Genomic DNA, 17,816 nt, shown 5'->3' on the forward strand with positions numbered 1-17,816 from the left:
GCTGTCTCTATGTGTTTCTGCAGCCTGGTCTTGTCCTCTCCATCTGCATCTGAGTTCTACTTCAACTCAGTGTTTATGTATGGGTGTTTGCTCCTGTTTCCAACAGGCATTAGTTGAGGGCTCCATGGATAAGTTAGTTGTTGATCTCACTCTCCGGGAAGGGCATTTATGGTAGCCTTTCCACAGAAGCTCAAATTGTTAGTTCACAGCAGTCTTGTAGTTCTCTAGACCTTACTTTGTGTTCATTTTTATCTTCAAACCAATATTGGCTCCCTATTTTATGTTCTCTCTCTCTCTCTCTCTCTCTCTCTCTCTCTCTCTCTCTTTCTCTCTCTCTCTCTCTCTCTCTCTCTCTCTCTCTCTCTCTCTCTCTTTCCTGTCTTCTATTCCTAACCAGGCTCAATATTCATGGTCGCACATGTTTTCCTTTCCTGCCCCTTGTTATTGGCTATGTCTCTCTGCTGCCCCACCCCCACTTCCCCTGAGCTCTGGGGACCTTGTCCCTTACCAGTTCTGTGAGGGACTTTATATGAATCTCTTAGAATACACCTTGTATCCTAGTTCCTCTGGTGGTGTGAATTATAGGCTGGTGATCTTTTGCTCTAGGTCTAAAATCCATAGATGAGTGAGTACATACTGTGTTCCTCTTTTTGTGACTGGATTATCTCATTCAGGATGGTTTCTTCAAGTGCCATCCACTTGCCTGCGAATTTCAAGATTCCATTGTTTTTTTTCGGCAGAGTAGTATTCCATTGTGTAGATGTGCCACATCTTCATTAACCATTCTTCAATTGAGGGGCATCTAGGTTGCTTCCAGGTTCTTGCTATTACAAATAGTGCTGTAATGAACATATTTGAACATGTCTTTGTTGCATGGATGTGAATCCTTTGGGTATATGCCTAAGAGGGAGATTGCTGCGTCCTGTGGTAAACTAATTCCCATTTTCTTGAGGAACCGCCATAGTGATCTCCAAAATGGCTGTATGAGTTTGCACTCCCACCAGCAGTGGAGGAGTATTCCCCTTTCTCCACATCCTCTCCAACATGAGTCATCATTGGTGCTTCTAATTTTAGCCATTCTGGCAGGGGTAAGATGGTATCTCAAAGTTGTTTTAATTTGCATTTCCCTGATAGCTAAGGATTTGGAGCATTTTCTTAAGTCTTTCAGCCTTTTTGATTTCCTATATTGAGGATTCTTTCTTCAGTTCTGTACCCCATTTTCTAATAGGGTTATTTGGTGTTTTGTTGACTAGTTTCTTGAGTTCTTTGTATATTTTGGAGATCAGCCCTTTGTTGGATATAGGATTGGTGAAAATCTTTTCCCTGTCTGTGGGCTGCCATTTGGTCTTCTCCACTGTGTCCTTTGCCTTACAGAAGCTTCTAAGTTTGAAGAGGTCCCATTTATTAATTGTTTCTTTCAGTGTCTGTACCCTTGGAGTTATGTTTAGGAAGCAGTCTCCTACACCAATTTGTTCAAGGGTACCTCCTACTTTCTCTTCTAAGAAGTTCATTGTGGCTAGATTGATGTTGAAGTCTTTGATCCATTTGGACTTGAGTTTTGTGCATGGTGACAGATATAGGTCTATCTGCAGACTTCTACACACCCTCATCCAATAATGCCAGCACTATTTGTTGAAGATGCTGTCGTCGCCCCATTGTATAATTTTAGCTGTTTTGTCAAAACTCAGGTATTCATAGGTGTGTGGGTTAATTTCAGGATTTTCTATTCGATTCCATTGGTCTACCTGTCTATTTTTATGCCAATACCAGATTGTTTTCAGAACTATAGCTCTGTAGTAGAGCTTAAAGTCAGGAATGGTGATGCCTCCTGACTTGTATAGGGTTGTTTTGGCTATCCTGGGTCTTATGTTTTTCCATATAAAGTTGATTATTATCCTTTCAAGGACAGTAAAGATTTGTGGTGAGATTTTAATGGGGATTGCATTGAATCTGTAGATTGCTTTTGGCAAGATTGCCATTTTTACTATGTTCATCCTGCCTATACAAGAGCACGGGAGTTCTTTCCATTTTCTGGTATCTTCTTTAATTTCTATCTTTAGAGCCACAAAGTTCTTTATATAGGTCTTTTACCTGTTTGGTAAGCATTACACCAAAATACATTCTGTTGCTTTTGGCTATTGTAAAGAGTGATGTTCCTCTGATTTCTTTCTCTGTCTCTTTGACATCTGAAAAAAGTAGTGCTACCGATTTTTTTTTTTTTTTTTTTTTTTTTTGAGTTTATCTTGTATCCTGCTAGTTTGCTGAAGGTGTTTATTTGGTCGCTGATGTAAACTATCATATCTTCTGCAAATACAGACAGTTTGAGTTCTTCCTTTCCAATTTGGATCCCCTTGATCTCCTTTTGTTTTCTTATAGCATTAGCTAGAACTTCTAGTACGATATTGAAGAGATATGGAGAGAGAGGGCACCCTTGTCTTATTCCTGATTTTAGAGGAATTGGCTTAAGTTTCTCTCCATTCATTTTGATGTTGGCAGTTGGTTTGCTGTATCTTGCTCTTGTTATGTTTAGGTATGTTCCTGTTATCCCTGACCTCTCCAAGACCTTTATCATGAAAGGGTGTTGAATTTTGTGGAAGGCTTTTTCCGCATCTGGGGAGATAATCATATGGTTTTCTTTTTCTGTTTGTTTATATGGTGGATCACGTTGATAGATTTTGTATGTTAAACCATCCCTACATTCCAGGGATGAAGCCTACTTGGTCATGGTGGATGATTTCTCTGATGTATTCTTGAATTCGGTTTGCCAGTATTTTATTGAGAATTTTTGCATCGATGTTCATCAAGGATATTGGTCTGTAGTTTTCTTTCTTAGTTGTGTCTTTCTGAGGTTTGGGTACCAAGGATATTGTGGCCTCATAAAAAGAGTTTGGCAATGAACCTTCTGTTTCTATCTTGTGGAACAGTTTGAGGAGTACTGGTATTAGTTCTTCCTTGAATGTCTGGTAGAATTCTGCATTGAATCCATCTGGCCCTGGACGTTTTTTGATTGGAAGGCTTTCAATGACTGCTTCTATTTCATTGCGGGTTATAGGTCTATTTAAGTTGTTTGTCTTTTCTTGATTTAATTTTGGTGGTAGTTATCCAGAAATTTGTCCATTTCCTTTAAATTTTCAATTTTTGTGGAATACAGGTTTTCAAATTATGACCTGGATTTCCTCTGTGTCTGTTGTTATGTTCCCCTTTTGTTTCTGATTTTGCATGTTCTCTCTCTGCTGTCTCATTTATTTGGATAAAGGTATGCTATCTTGTTGATTTTCTCAAAAAAAAAATCTCTTCGTTGCATTGATTTTTTGTATTGTTTTCCTGGTTTCTATTTTGTTGATTTCAGCCCTCAAGTTGATTATTTTCTGGCGTCTACTCCTGCGCGGTGAATTCGCTTCTATCTGTTTTAAGGTTTTCAGTTGGGCTGTTAATTCTTTTATGTGACTATCATCTGTTTTCTTCATATGGGCACTTAGTGCAATGAACTTCCCTTGTAGCACTGCTTTCAATGTGTCCCATAAGTTCGGGTATGTTGTGTCCTCATTCTCATTGAATATTAGAAAGTCCTTAATTTCTTTCTTGATTTCTTCTTTGACCCAGGAGTGGTGCAATTGCACATTGTTAAGTTTCCATGAGTTTGCAGGTTTTCTGCTATTCATGTTGTTGTTGAATTACAATTTTAAAGCATGTGGTCCGATAAGATACAGGGGATGATTCCTATTCTCTTGTATTTGTTGAGGTTTGTTATGCCACCTAGTATGTGGTCCATTTTAGAGAAGGTTCCATGTGGAGCAGAGAAGAAGGTATATTCTTTTGTCTTTGGATGGAATGTTCTATAGATGTCTGTTAACCCCAGTTGAGACAGAACTTCTGTTAGTTCTTTTGTTTCTTTGTTGAGTTTCTGATTTGTGGTCCTGTCTAGTGTTGAGAGTGGTGTATTGAAGTCTCCCACTATAAGTGTGTGAGGTTTTATATGAGCTTTGAGTTTTAGTAGTGTTTCTTTTACGAATGTGGGTGACTTTGTATTAGGGGCATAGATATTCAGAAATGAGATTTGTGTTGATGGATTTCTCCTGTGATGAATATGAAATGACAGTCTTCATCTCTTTTGATTAATTTTGGTTTGAAGTCTAACTTGTTAGATATTAGGATAGCTATGCCTGCTTGCTTCTTATTTCCATTTTATTGGAAAATCTTTTCCCAACCCTTTACCCTGAGGTAATGTCTATCTTTGAAGCTTAGATGTGTCTCTTGTATGCAGCAGAAGGATGGAATCTGTCTTCATATCCATTCTGCTATCCTGTGTCTTTTTGTAGGTGAGTTAAGACCATTAATGTTGAGGGTGTGTAAGGACCATTGATTGTTGATGCTTGTTTGATTTAGGTTTGTTGTTTGCAGTGGTATTGTGAATATATTAGTTCTGCTTTACCCTTGTATTCTAGTGTAGTTGGATTATCTATTGCCTACATTTTTGTGGGCATAGTTATCTTACTTGGGTTGGAGTTTTCCTTCCAATACTTTCTGTAGGGCTGGATTTGTAGATATGTATTGGGAAAATCTGGTTTTGTCATTAAATATCTTGTTTTCTCCATCTATAGTGATTGAGAGTTTTGCTGGATATAGTAGCCTAGGCTGGCATCCATTTTCTCTTAATACTTTTACAACATCTATCCAGGACCTTCTGGCCTTGAGGTTTTCCATGGAGAAGTCAGGTGTAATTTTGATAGGTCTAACTTTATTTGTTACCTGTCCTTTTTCCTTCGCTGCTCTTAATAGTCTTTCTTTATTCTGTATGCTAGGTGTTTTGGTTATTATATTTTGAGGGGTCTTTTTGTGGTTCTGTATGCTTCTTGTACTTTCATGGGCATGTCCTTTTTCAGATTTGGAAAGTTTTCCTTGATGACTTTGGTGAATAAGTTTCCGGCACCTTTGAGCTGGGCTTCCTCACCTTCCTCTATGCCTATTATTATTAGGTTTGGCCTTTTCATGGTGTCCCACATTTCCTGGGTGTTTTGTGTTAAGGATTTGTTGGATTTATGATTTTCTTTAGTCGATGAATCTATTTCTTCTAGTTCATCTTCTGCGCCTGAGATTCTCTCTTCCATCTCTTTAATTCTGTTGGTTATGCTTGTGTCTTTAGTTCCCGATTTTTTGCCCAGTTTTTCTATTTCCAGCATTCTTTTGGTTTGTGTTGCCTTTATTTTCTCTATTTCACTTTTCTAGTCTTGAATCATTTCCTTCACCTGCTTAATTGTTTTTTTTTTTTTTTTTTTCTTGGCTTTCTGTACTTTCCTTAAGGAATTTGTTCATTTCTTCCACTTTTTTGTTTGTTTTTTCCTCCATTTCTTTAAGGGATTTTCTAACATCTTCTTTGACGGCCTCTATCATTTTAGTGATGGTAATTTTTAAGTCATTCCCTTCTGCTTCCTTTGCTTTGTTGTTGTGTTCCGTTCTAGTTGATGTAGATTCCCTAGATTCTGTTGGTGTCATGCTTGTCTTTCTGTTGTTAGGTGTTCTCTTGTATTGCCTTCTTCCCATAGCTTCTTCTAGTAGGCGTTGGTGGGGTCTCCCCTTCTCTCTGTGGTACTTCCCCTGTGGGCTTATGTGGGTCAGAGATTCAATATCTGTAGCTCTGTGTGGCCCAAGCTCTCTAGGAGATTTCTCTGCAGACAGGGACCCAGGGATGGGGTCAAGTATGAGGATCCAATAGAAGATGCCAGCACGAACTCACAGTGGTCCCTCAGAAATAGGTGGATCTCTGGGAGAGGCCGGGGACTCCAGCAGAGGACTGGAGATAGGGGTCAGAGACCAAGCAGGTGGAAATTACGGGTTGTCCTGCGTGGATAGGCAGGTCTCCTTTGTTCATAGTTGCTCTTAGAAGTCCCCGAAATAGGGTGGACTGTTGGCTCCACCCTCTGTCCCAGTGCTTAAGAAGAGCAGCAGGACCATGGGTAGGGTAGAACACTGGGTAGCAGGGGCAGGCTCGGGGGTGGGGGTGTATCAGAGCTCTAAGGGTGGTCTCGATGGGGACAGGACACAGGAGCAGCAGGATCAGGGGCCAACCCAGGGAGTTCTGGCGGGGGGGGAGAGATTGTAGGGGACAGGCAGCCCCCATTGGGCCCAGACTCACCTCTGGCCAATAGCTGGCAGAAGAGGACAAAGGCTGAGCTGAAACTTGGGAAGGTTTTGCAGGATAGTCGCATCTCACTGGAAACTGGAACTCTCTAGCTGAGGCCTCTTTCTTTAGCAAAGGCCCGGATTTGGGGGTCAAGGATCTTGTGGGCAGGAACTCAGAGTGGACCTGCAGAGATAGGCAGATCTCTGGGAGAGGCCCGGGACTCCAGCAGAGGACTGGAGGTGGGGTCAGAGACCAAGCAGGTGAAAATTACGGGAATTATGGGTGGTCCCGCGTGGATAGGCAGTTCTCCTTTGTTCAGTTTTGCTCCGAGAATTCTCTGAAGTAGGGTGGACTGTTGGCTCCACCCTCTGTCCCAGTGCTCAACCAGAGTGACAGGACAGTGGGCAGGGTAGGGCACAGGGTAGGGGGGTCAGTCTCGTGGTGGGGATGGGTGGGGATGTATCAGAGCTCCAAGGGTGCTCTCGATGGGGACAGGACACAGGAGCAGCCTCTGGTTAGTTTTCTATTATTGTGTTAAAAATCCAAAGAGCCAATACGGAAAAGTGAAGGGCTTGTCCACTTCACATGTTACAATTCATCATCAAGTGAATTCATGGCATGATCATAAGGGAAATGATTGAAACCATATACAAACACTGCTGCCTACTGTTCTGTCCAACTAGCTTTCCTCTATGGCTCAGACTCACATGTCCACACATGGTGCCACCCACACAGGACAGAGCCCTCATATATCAATTAGCAATCAAGCAAATGCCAAAGATGGAGTCAGTTCTTCAACGATGTGTCAAGTACACAGTAGAGTTTAGCCATCACATCAAGTCCTAAAATGGAAAACATAAACCTCCCCATATTGCATAGAAAATTGTCCTCCAGGAATAGAATAGTATTCCAAAGTGAAAATTCAGTTGTATAAAGAATGATTTAAATGTCAGAAAATGATACTATGTTTAAAACAATGAGTGACAATAAGCCCAAGCCAAAAGGAAAAGTTGGTAAATTTGACTTTTTTTAATGATGAATGCAATTTTATTGAATTGTAGCTGTCTGAAAAATAATATAAGTATTATGAGTTTTAGTTCCCATATACATAAATGGTTTTAAGATTAACATGGTCAACATAAGCTGGTTATTACTCAACTTTATTCAGTGTGCACTGTTTTTTAATTTAATTTTATTTTTTAATTATCTATTTTTTATTTTACATGTCGAACCCAATTCCCTCTTCTGCCCTCCCCATCCCCCCTCCCTCTTACCCTCTCTGATCACTCACATGCACCCTGACCACCCTCCCATCCCATCCCCCACTCTAATTTCACATGTAGGGGAATACCTTCCAGGTGGGGTCATGTAGATCTGTCCAGTCATTTGAAGTAGGGACTAGGACTTCTCTCCTGTGTCTAGGTTAAGGCAGGCAGTATCCCTCCATGGGGAATGTGTCCACAAGGTCCTTTTGTGCATGAGGAATACTTCCTGGTTCCACTGTCTGAGGTCCCTTAGACTGCTCAGTCCTTCTGGCTGAGACCAATATTCAGGGGGGTGTTTAGAGTAGGTTTATCCTGGTGGGCTGGACCCAACATGGTGCCAGCCCAACTATTTCTCATGCTGGTTAATGAATAAAGCACTATTGTTGACCAATAGGATCACAAGATAAGCGGGACTAGGAGACAAGGAGGATTTGAGAAGGAAGTAGGGAAGAGTCAGCATGTAGAGACTGGAGAGAACAGAACGCCAGCCCCACTATGTGGTAAGAGGAGATCACATGGAAACACTTAGATGAATAGAAATGGGTTAATAATTAAGACAGAGCTAGCCGATAATAAACAAGTAACTGGCCAACGGCATAATATCAAATACAGAGTCTCTGTGTGTAAATTTGACTTTAAATCACCTTCTGGGGGCTGCAGGATGGACATGCCATTTAGGGCTATCTTTGTCCCATTTTCTGAGCCATAATGTCTTGAGTTTCTGAATCAGCAGCAGACATAATTCTAACACAGTGTTCTTCATGATACACACTGCAGTGCCCATGCTCATCATGGTAGTGTCAGTGCTGTCATTTCTGGAATGTGATTTGTTTCCTGGTGCTGTTGCCTCATATCCTGGTTCTCTGACCCTCAGAGAAATTTCAAATCATAGCAAACCATTTTTGGTTTGAAAGCAATAGGAAGCTTCTAGCTATTGTTATGATGAATACCACACAAAACTTACCCCATTACCTCTGTTTTAGGAAGGAGAGTTTTCCACCACAGGATGCATAGAGTAAGTAATACATTGTGTGGAGTTGTTTAAGACAAAATTTACATGGCCTCAGAAAACCCACTCTTTCTGTGCCTTATTATTTTGGGCTTTCTTCCTTTTCCTTTAATGAGACACATTTGCAACCTATAGTCCCTTTTCTACCACAGTTACTACCAGCATAACACAATTATATTAATTTTAAGTCTCCAATTATAGAGAAATGCCAGGGTCTTAATTTAATGGCTATCTCGATACTTCTTCCTAATCAAGAAACCAAAGCCTGGTATTTCTTCCTATCTTAGCTATCCACTAAAACTCATCATGACCATGAGATCTACAGATGATTCACATGAAACTGTTGATTATTGCCACTCCTTCCGTTCAATCTCTAATGGAGCCATTTGCTCAGGAATATTTGTAGATGGGTTAAGACTCTGATAGTCTTGATTGTCAAAATAACAACATACAGGATAAACTAAATCCCCAAAATAGTGTGCAAACCTGTGGGTCATTTAGGCTTAATTTGAAGAAGGAATGATTGCTTTAGTCTAGATTTTTGTGATAGGAAGTCACAACTTTCATTCAGAACTTCAATCAGATTTAATCTGGTCCAATCTTTCTGCTAGAAGCATATATAAGGACATGGAAGAAAGAAAGTTGTACTCTGTCTCTTCTCTTATTAGCACATCTTTTCCTTCTTTGGCATTAGAGCCTGCATATATTGCAAATGACTGAGACATCTGGTCAGGTGGATGGAGGAACTACTGTATTCTTAAAAGTCTCAATTCATAGCCAGCCATTGGCTGATTTGCTAGAGCACATACTGTAAGCCATCCTTACAAATCCCCTTTCCATAGAAAGATTCATTTATAACTTCTATTATTCTAGACATACCTTACTAATATAACAGGCATGTAGAAAGGACAGTCTAGAGTAGTGTGAGTCCCATAACAGACTCAGCTCACTTACAAATTTCTAATGGTCAACTTACCTTAACTGTACTTAGACTTCTTCAATTTCTGTTTAACTAGAGAGGACTCAACACTTTTCCTCCATATCATCCTGACCTGATTTCTTGGCATAGTTTCTTTCTCATAATTTTGGGTATGGACATTAAGGACGTGAAGAGCTATTCTTACTCAGTGCTTATAAATTGAGATTCAACTCTCCATGGCTCACGTACTGAGAAGATTCAAATGAAGCAGAGAGAAATACTTAACTTGGATAGCTGAATGACATCCCTGTGTTACAAGAGAGAATCCTGGGATGGAAACTTAAGCTTCTGATATGTTCAAGGAGAATGAAAGTGCAAGAAGGCAAAGGCTGGGCCCCATGACATCAGCTCTGCCTTCTGGAAAGTCTATTGTATCCTACAGATCTCTTGGAATCCTGTGATGTTAATTGTTGTAGGAACATCAGCTGCCCTTCGGACAGTTGTTCACTCACTGCCTGTAAAGTTCACTTATAGACATGTTTTTAAGATTTCAAAGTATACTTGGGAGGAATAATAGAGAACGTGAGGACACCAGAGTAAGGAAGAAGGATACTGGTCCCAGGTCTCACTGGAAAACATGGAGAATTAGATGGTCCTGGGAAAGACACAGTGAGTTCAAGGAAGGGACTAGAGATGCCCTTGAGCCTTCTAGGGCTAAGGCTTGGGAACAGGGGCTTCTGGGAACCATTAGATCTATCCTACTTCTCTGGTTTCCTAAAGGATGGACCCACATCAAGGATTCACAATGGTTGGTTTCACAGAGTCAGAATGTTACAAAATTGGCATTTGTTCTGGGAACTCTCTGCTTTCACAGAGAAAGGGGATGGAGGCACATGGGAGTTTATGATATTTCAATGCCTTCATTGCACTTTGACCACCCTGGAGACCAATGGGTTATTGACAGTACTTATAGGGAAACAAGTGTGCCCTGGCAACTGGTGAGGTTGCTATGGTTTACATCACAGCCATTAGCAGGGCTGTGGCACCAAGTGCTGCTGTCTTACAGTGATTCCTAAGGTTTCTGACTACCCTACTGTGAGTGGCACACAGGTCTCCAGTTCAGCTTGAGAGGTATTAGAGCCAGTGGACATGGATACAGGCTTCTACTGCCTTGGCAGATGTCCTGGGTATTCAGCAAGGATGGGTTTGTGAACATGGGAACTATATTCTGCCTCTTTGTAGCTTCTCCATTAACACCAAGAGTCTAATGCATTTAGTATGTGATTTGGCCGTCCCTATACTACCTGACTGAAATTGACAGTAGCAGTTAACTCCAGGCTTCTTAAAGCACATGGCTGAATGCACAGAAGCAAGGTACATTCTCTGCAGCTGTGAATAAGCCATAAGAGTCTGCCGCCTGGGTCATCAGGTGCATAGATTAATAAGAAACCAGGTACATTCTGAGATACCCACCTGCCTATATAAATAATAGACCACCACAGTGGGGAAGACTCATATCTGGACTTCCAGGACCTGCTAGAGCAGAGTCTCAACTGTCCGTTTTTTCCTGAGTATCATTCAGGGTGTCCTGTTTGACTGAGATGAGGTTGTGTGGGGCAGGTACTGTCCTTTGATTTCTAAACTTTGGTATTACTGAGATAACTCACCTTGGCTAGCATGGCTCAGTGTGAAACATCATCAGAATGGACATAGATAAACCCATATAACACATTTGTTCTGGGGTTCACCAAGAAAAATTTTGAAGCCACAACCAGACTCAGGAAAAATTTGTTATCTAGGGTGACCATGGAGCTAAGTTTTCATTTCAGGATTCTAGGAAATTCAAAAGTGTGAAGTGGAGCTCTGGGACATATCTAGGGCAAAAGATGCTCCTTTGCTTGCACTTCTCATGCTCCAATGTTAGGTACTAGCAGACAGCTGACCCTGTGCAATGATGGGCGGGAGGCTCATGGCCATGTCATCACTACATCAGCCATACCTGGAGGCTCAAGCTTTACCTAGCAGCCAGAGGACTCAGTTATGCAAGTGCAAGCCCCCCTTTTAAAGCAAGCATGCCAAGCGTGCCTCTCTCTCTCTCTCTCTCTCTCTCTCTCTCTCTCTCTCTCTCTCTCTCTCTCTCTCGCTCTCTCTCGCTCTCTCTCTCCTGCTTTGGTTGACCACCAGCTACCCCACTTTCTCTCCCCTCTCTCAATAAACTCCATGTGTGCGCTGATCTCGTGTTTGTTTTATAGGCATTAGATGCAGCAAAAGAACAACACCAATGAATATTATAATTTAAGCTGGTTCTGTCCCTTTTCCTAAGGACATTTACATTGCAATGGGTGACTCCTTATCAAGGAATTTGTCTATTGTGTAGGTCTAGGTAAAGTACCATGGCAGTAGCATACTGTATATTCTCCACATTTGTATGACAATTTTGACATTCTGAAAATGCCCATGCATATCTCTGTGTGACCTCTTAATAGCCACTCATTTTTCCTCAAACTTGAGTGCAGGAATGGACCACCACTCTTCATGGGGGAGTGTTAGCTCTGTGTTGAGGGCAGACATGAGTAGCCTGCATGATTAGTGTCTCTAACCTGACCTGTCACAGTTTTATCACATATTTGATAACTTTTGATGGCTGGAATGTGTTCTGCTGAAGTTTTGGGACACTTTTCATCCATCGTGGTACTTACCTTGTTCTCAAAGGACAACTACAATTCCTACCACATCAACATATCGTAATAGCCATGTGGATCATCTGCAAAGTGCTCATTGTCTTCAGGGGTCTGAACTTTCCTCCCCATCATCCTGAATTATTTACCTGGTAACCTTTATTTCTCCTGTATAGTTCTCTCAAAGGGCATGAGACCTCTCCTGGGATATTTTTATAAGTGCATTTTCAACATCCATACATAAAGTATTGAATGTATTTTAATAAAACAGACAGGCTTCGTAATGAAGAGGCGAACGTCTTTCCCTATGTATCTGGGGAAGTTCCTAGGAAGGGCATTATGGCTTCCAGTGAATTGCAGAAGTTCTAGTTAGTAAGTAAGTGAGGGCTGCTGCTTATCCTAATAGTCCCTTTTCTACGATTCTGTTTTGTTGTGGAGAGATTTTGGTGGTCCTTGTGACAACACTATTGTTCTGGGAACACCAAGTGACTGTGGAGTATACTGTAAGTACTCATAGGCATGGTAGCAAGCCTGAGCACAAAACTTTGGAGAGAGAATTGAGACCATGGGGAGATCAGAGAGAAGCAGAAGGAAGCTGAGCTAATTCTCAGAGTAAACATGGAGAAATAAATGGTCTTGGGGAATGCACCATGAATCCTGTTAAGGGGATAGGGAGCTTCCTGGAGGAGGTGGACTTGAATTAGGCCTTCCATTTGTGGGGATCATCATCTGGGAAGCAATGGGCTTATCCTGCTTCCCTGGGTTACCTCAGAGTAGATTAAGAGTAAATGATGGTTAGTGTAATAGAGAAATGAACTGTCACACCTGCATCTGCTTTTCTGGGATATTCTTAACCTCATTCTGACTGAAAAGGAAGACCAGTGGGAACAATGGTGTGGAATCCTTTTCAGGGTGGGGTGTTGCTGCCATTCACATGAGTAGATTGCTTCAGTTTCCCTGTGAATCTGATGCTAATAAGAAAGGATGGAAACTCCCCTGGTGAAGCACCAAAACCTCAGACATGCATATGGTTTTGTTCTGGACACATGTGATCAGAACTTGGTTTTGCTAAGCTCCAGAGACAACAGGACTTACCTGTATCACCTGAGATATCACCTGAGATATGAGATGACACTATCCATCTAATCTACATGGCTTGGTAGCTTATGTCTTCCAGGGATGGGAGGACTGAATCAGGGGATGATACACATGTGGTTTATGAATTCAGGAGCATAGATCATGGACACCAGTGTGAGCATGGCTGCCATGTTGTCTGGGGCATTTCCTGGGTCCATACCACTTCCTTTTCTTATGCCTTCTTCTTGTTACTCAGCAAGAGTCTTCTGCCCTAGGACATTCAAATATTCCTGTTCTCTTGCCTTTATCTACCTGCAGGGTCTACTGGGGAGGCACCATCCCAAATCTCCTCCTTCACTAAGCAGGACCAGCAGATGGACAAGTTGAAAGAACTCACAGTTAAGCTACAGAGTATAAAATATGAGCAAATTGAACTGAGTGAAATCCTGGAATCTTGTACGAAGATGGATTTGAACAACAGGTAGGCCTTATCTCAGTTCTCTGCTGACTCTTTTGACCTCATAAGGTCAAGACACATTCTTCTGAGTTCAGGAGGCTAACATTCCAGGACGTCCTGGTTTCTAAATTAATTTCCCTGACTGCATCAGGAGGCAGAAGTGGAGGCAGAAGTTGGAACCTGGGTTGTTATGGGATGTGGATATAAGCTGTTCATACAAATAAAAAGCAGAACCTGTGTCCTGAGTCACACTCTGGTGAAAGAGACAGTAGTGTGTGAGCTCTCAACATTCTTTAAAAGAGGCCTTGACAGGTGCTTTCATGAGGACCACACTGGGTCCTGTGAGTTTGTGTCCATTCTTTGTACCGGATGAGCAGATGACTGTGTGCTGAAAGCTCCTGGCAGCAGCTGGAGGGACCTGGTCATATTCAACAATCTCAGTTTGTTGCTGGAAGGAGTTTCCTCATCTCTGCTACTCTATGGTTTCTTCCTCAGTCTCTGAGACACCAAACCTGCCTATACTGCATGGACATCATGATTGTGTGTGTGTGTGTGTTCTCCTGGGAGCCTAGGAACTATGGCCTGAGGATTTGCCATACTCACAGTTTCTGGGGAATGCCACTGCTGAGGCCAGGTAGCCACAATTTTATGATCATATCTCTTGGCCACTGTGCTCACCTTTGTGGAACATTGGAATCCCCTGTGTAGTTTATAAAGCTCCCCTGTAGATGGGACTCCTCCCTGGAAATACTGATTTGTGCTTTGGTCCTCTGTGTAGCAATAGGCACTGAGTAATGAGAATTCCTGTTCTGAAGACAGGAGAAATGTCTTCTGAGATTTCTGTTTGGCACAGATAAGTGGCACAGACTTCTGAGGAATTCTTAGAGAGCTAATCTACAGCTGTAAGTCCACTGTGTGTGCTCATGCAAACCTGGATAACTCTCTGTGGATCCCAGCCTCTTCTGGCCTGGAGACAGGATAAGAACTATATCATGCCCCAGGATGCCCCAGTGTATAGGTACCAGGTTGTGCCATCCACTGAGCTGGGGTAGTCTAGACTCAGCCTGATCTCATGTGATCCTTGAGACCTGTGTTCATGGGTTCTTTCCCCTGGGGTCATGCCCTACCACAGGCTGAAATCTTTTGAGAAGATGAAAAAGAAGCACGAGTAGGTGATGTCAGACCTTCAGAAAAGGCCCCAGGAGGTCAGTGATTCTGTGAACAAGTGCAAGCAGCTGATGAACGAGAACAACAAAACCTACAGGTATGTGCCAGATTTAGCTTGTGAGGGGCTGATTTTGCTCTCTTTGTGTTTTACCCAAAGTGGGGGCTCTGGTTCTAGCCTTTCTGTCTCATAGCACCAGCCTCCTTGTGGCCCTCGGACCGTTTTGCTGAGTGTGAAAAGACACCACAGTCCTCCCAGGGATTTCCTAGATAGAAGCCACTACATTAAAAAAAAAAAAAAAAAAAAAAAAAAAAAAAGGTTTTACACCATGGAGGAATGGAGGTTTTGTCTGTCAAGCAGTCAAGCAGCCCATGAACTGTGGCCGGGGATTCACATAGTTGGTACTGTGGGACCTGTAGACAGAATTTATTCTGATTTATTCTGGTTGTGACTTTTGCCCTCACCCAGAAGTGTTTGCCCTCTACCTGCTGTTGCTTTCCCAATACCATGAACAGGTAAGCACAGGTGTGGGCTTCATCCTGTTCTCAAGAGCACAGTAAAGTTTTGGTGCCAAGGTTTTCTGAAGTTGTTTGAAATTTCTGGAATTTGCTTCTTCTATTGATTTTGCCTGCCCCTGAGTGATGTTGGCTTGACTACTGTGAGTTCCAGTCTTGGGATGTCTGGAGGCCTGGTATTTTCAGAGGTGGTGGTTCTTGGCGAAAGGGATGTTAAATGGAGGCTGGCAGGGGCTTACCATTTTTGGATGTTGGTTCAGTTACCTCCACAGAATTGTCCTACCAGATTTGACTCAGCTGAAAAACAATGTTCATGTATTGAGACTGTCAAATGGAAAGCTTTTGGAGGAGCAGATGGTGCTGCAAGACACCTGTGAGGAGGTGAAGAAGCTCTGTAAGGATATCGAGGAAAAGTTCTTTGACCCATGTGCTGAGCAGCATCAGGTAGGCAGAGGCAGTGGGGACTCACTGCTCACCTGTCCACCCATAAAATAGAGACACCCACATGCTGATCACCCAGCACATGGACTTGGCAGAAAAAAATGAAGCATCACTTCAGTGTCTTAGAGATGAGATCAGAACCCAAGCAGAAGGAGCCCTTAAAACCATGCAGATCACCAGCACCTGGAACCTCTTTGGGATTCTCCCATCTAAATGGCTCTCAGCCCCAGTGAGGGAAAGAACACCTCAGGGTATTGTGCTGGCCCACTCAACAGAAACTTCTCTAGGAAACACACTTTGATCCTTAGTGTTTCTGGGGATTGTTTAACCCCTAATCCTTCCTGAACTTTCTAGAATCGTCTCATCACCTTGCTTCCTGTGTCTCCCCCAAAATCTCCCATGCTCATATTAAACCTAGCAGGAGTATGGTTAGTTGTAGAGGATAGTTTTGCTCTTGCTACCCTGTTTTCTTCCCAGAACATCTAAAGAGAGCACTTCCTTCCATATGGCAGATCTGCATTCCCCTCCCTCGTGATGATTGCAGGCTCTCTTCAGTGTGGACCTTTTTCTGTGAAAAGATTTTTCTGGTTATAAGAACATGTATTAGATGGGAGTTGAGCCCAGGCACATTTATGAGCTGTAAAAATAATTATAACCTTCAATGTTTTTATTTCCCTAAATGGCCTGCATTGTTTCCCAGGTTCTTCACATTTACCTGGTGTCTAATCAAGGCCATGCTTATCAGTCTGAAATGTTACTCAGACATTACTCTGATTTTCTTACTAACATAATGCTTCTAGACAACTGGAGAAATGGTCTGTATTTTTGTACCCAGAACAGTGTAGTTATCCCTTCAACTTCCAGAAGATTTTAGAAGCTGAAAAACAAAACAAAACAAACAAAACAAAATAAAATAAAACCCAAAAACAAACAAACAATCGCCTCCAGGGTTGGTGCACTTTGAATCCCTTCTTCTGCCTTATGTTGGCAAGGGTGAGGAAAAGAAGCCTGCCCCATTTCAGCATGCCACCTGCAACTGGTGGGAGAGTTGGCCTCTGGGGCATAAGAACAGAAGATCTGGATCAGCCTCTCAGCAACTGCAGCAATGGGGATTGTGGGCCAGCCACCTTACCAGGGCAAAATAGTAGAGCTGTCCTTGTGGTCCAAGTGTGTGTAATTCAGATGCCAGAGCATGACAGCAAGAGAATTGGCATCTTTCCATTTTTCCTGCTGCATTGGGTGAACTATCTTGAGCATTGCAGGAGAGCTTGCCTGAGTAGCTAGATGAGAAAAGGTTGTGAACTAACCACAGCCTCTATGCAGGCCCAGACCCAGAGCTAAGAGTTATCCCACACTAACATCCTTTTTATCTATGAACTGCTAGACCATGTAAGGAGTCCTGTTCTGTGTATCCAAAGGTGAATGGTATATGATGGGACTCACTGGGCCACACTACAGCTTCCTCACAAGATTTTCATTTTTTGTTTATTTTTAATTATGTGTAATGGGTATTCTATTGAAAGCAATCTAAAATTTCAATAATATTACTGTAAAAATCCCAATAATATGATTCACATGGATATAAAAGCACTAATAACACTGAAATTGCAAAATACCCAAAATAGGCAAAGCTAATTCTAAGTGAAATGATAAGGCAGGAGATATCACATTTTTTATATCTAATTATAGGACAGCATCATGGGAGCCAAACAGAATTTTCCCGTTATAAAGGAGACACATGGGTCAATGGAATAATACTTGAGGACTTTGAAGATAATATGACCAAAACCCATGCAATGGTGAAAAGACACCTTCAGTAAATGGTGCTGGGAAAAAAAATAGTAATTTCTATGTAGAGGAGTAAGAATATACCTTTGTCACCCTGATCAAAATAATTTCAAAAAAAAAAAAAAATCAAATAGCACAATGCAAATCATTAAACACTAATACAGTTAGAAAAAATTAAACCACTTAAAGAATATACCAAGAATTTCTATTGTGAATTCATTTTATCTGCATACTGGTCTTTGGTAGAATAGACATTTCTACAAAATTCACTCATGTGAACCATGACCAAAATTTCCAGACTATTTTTCATAGACATAGAAAGAAAAACAACCTAAAAATATGTATGGAGGAACAAAAGTCCATAGAAGGCCAAGTCACTCA

Source organism: Phodopus roborovskii, unplaced genomic scaffold, assembly GCF_943737965.1.
Source record: "Phodopus roborovskii unplaced genomic scaffold, PHOROB, whole genome shotgun sequence".
In the NCBI taxonomy this organism is placed as follows: Eukaryota; Metazoa; Chordata; class Mammalia; order Rodentia; family Cricetidae; genus Phodopus; species Phodopus roborovskii.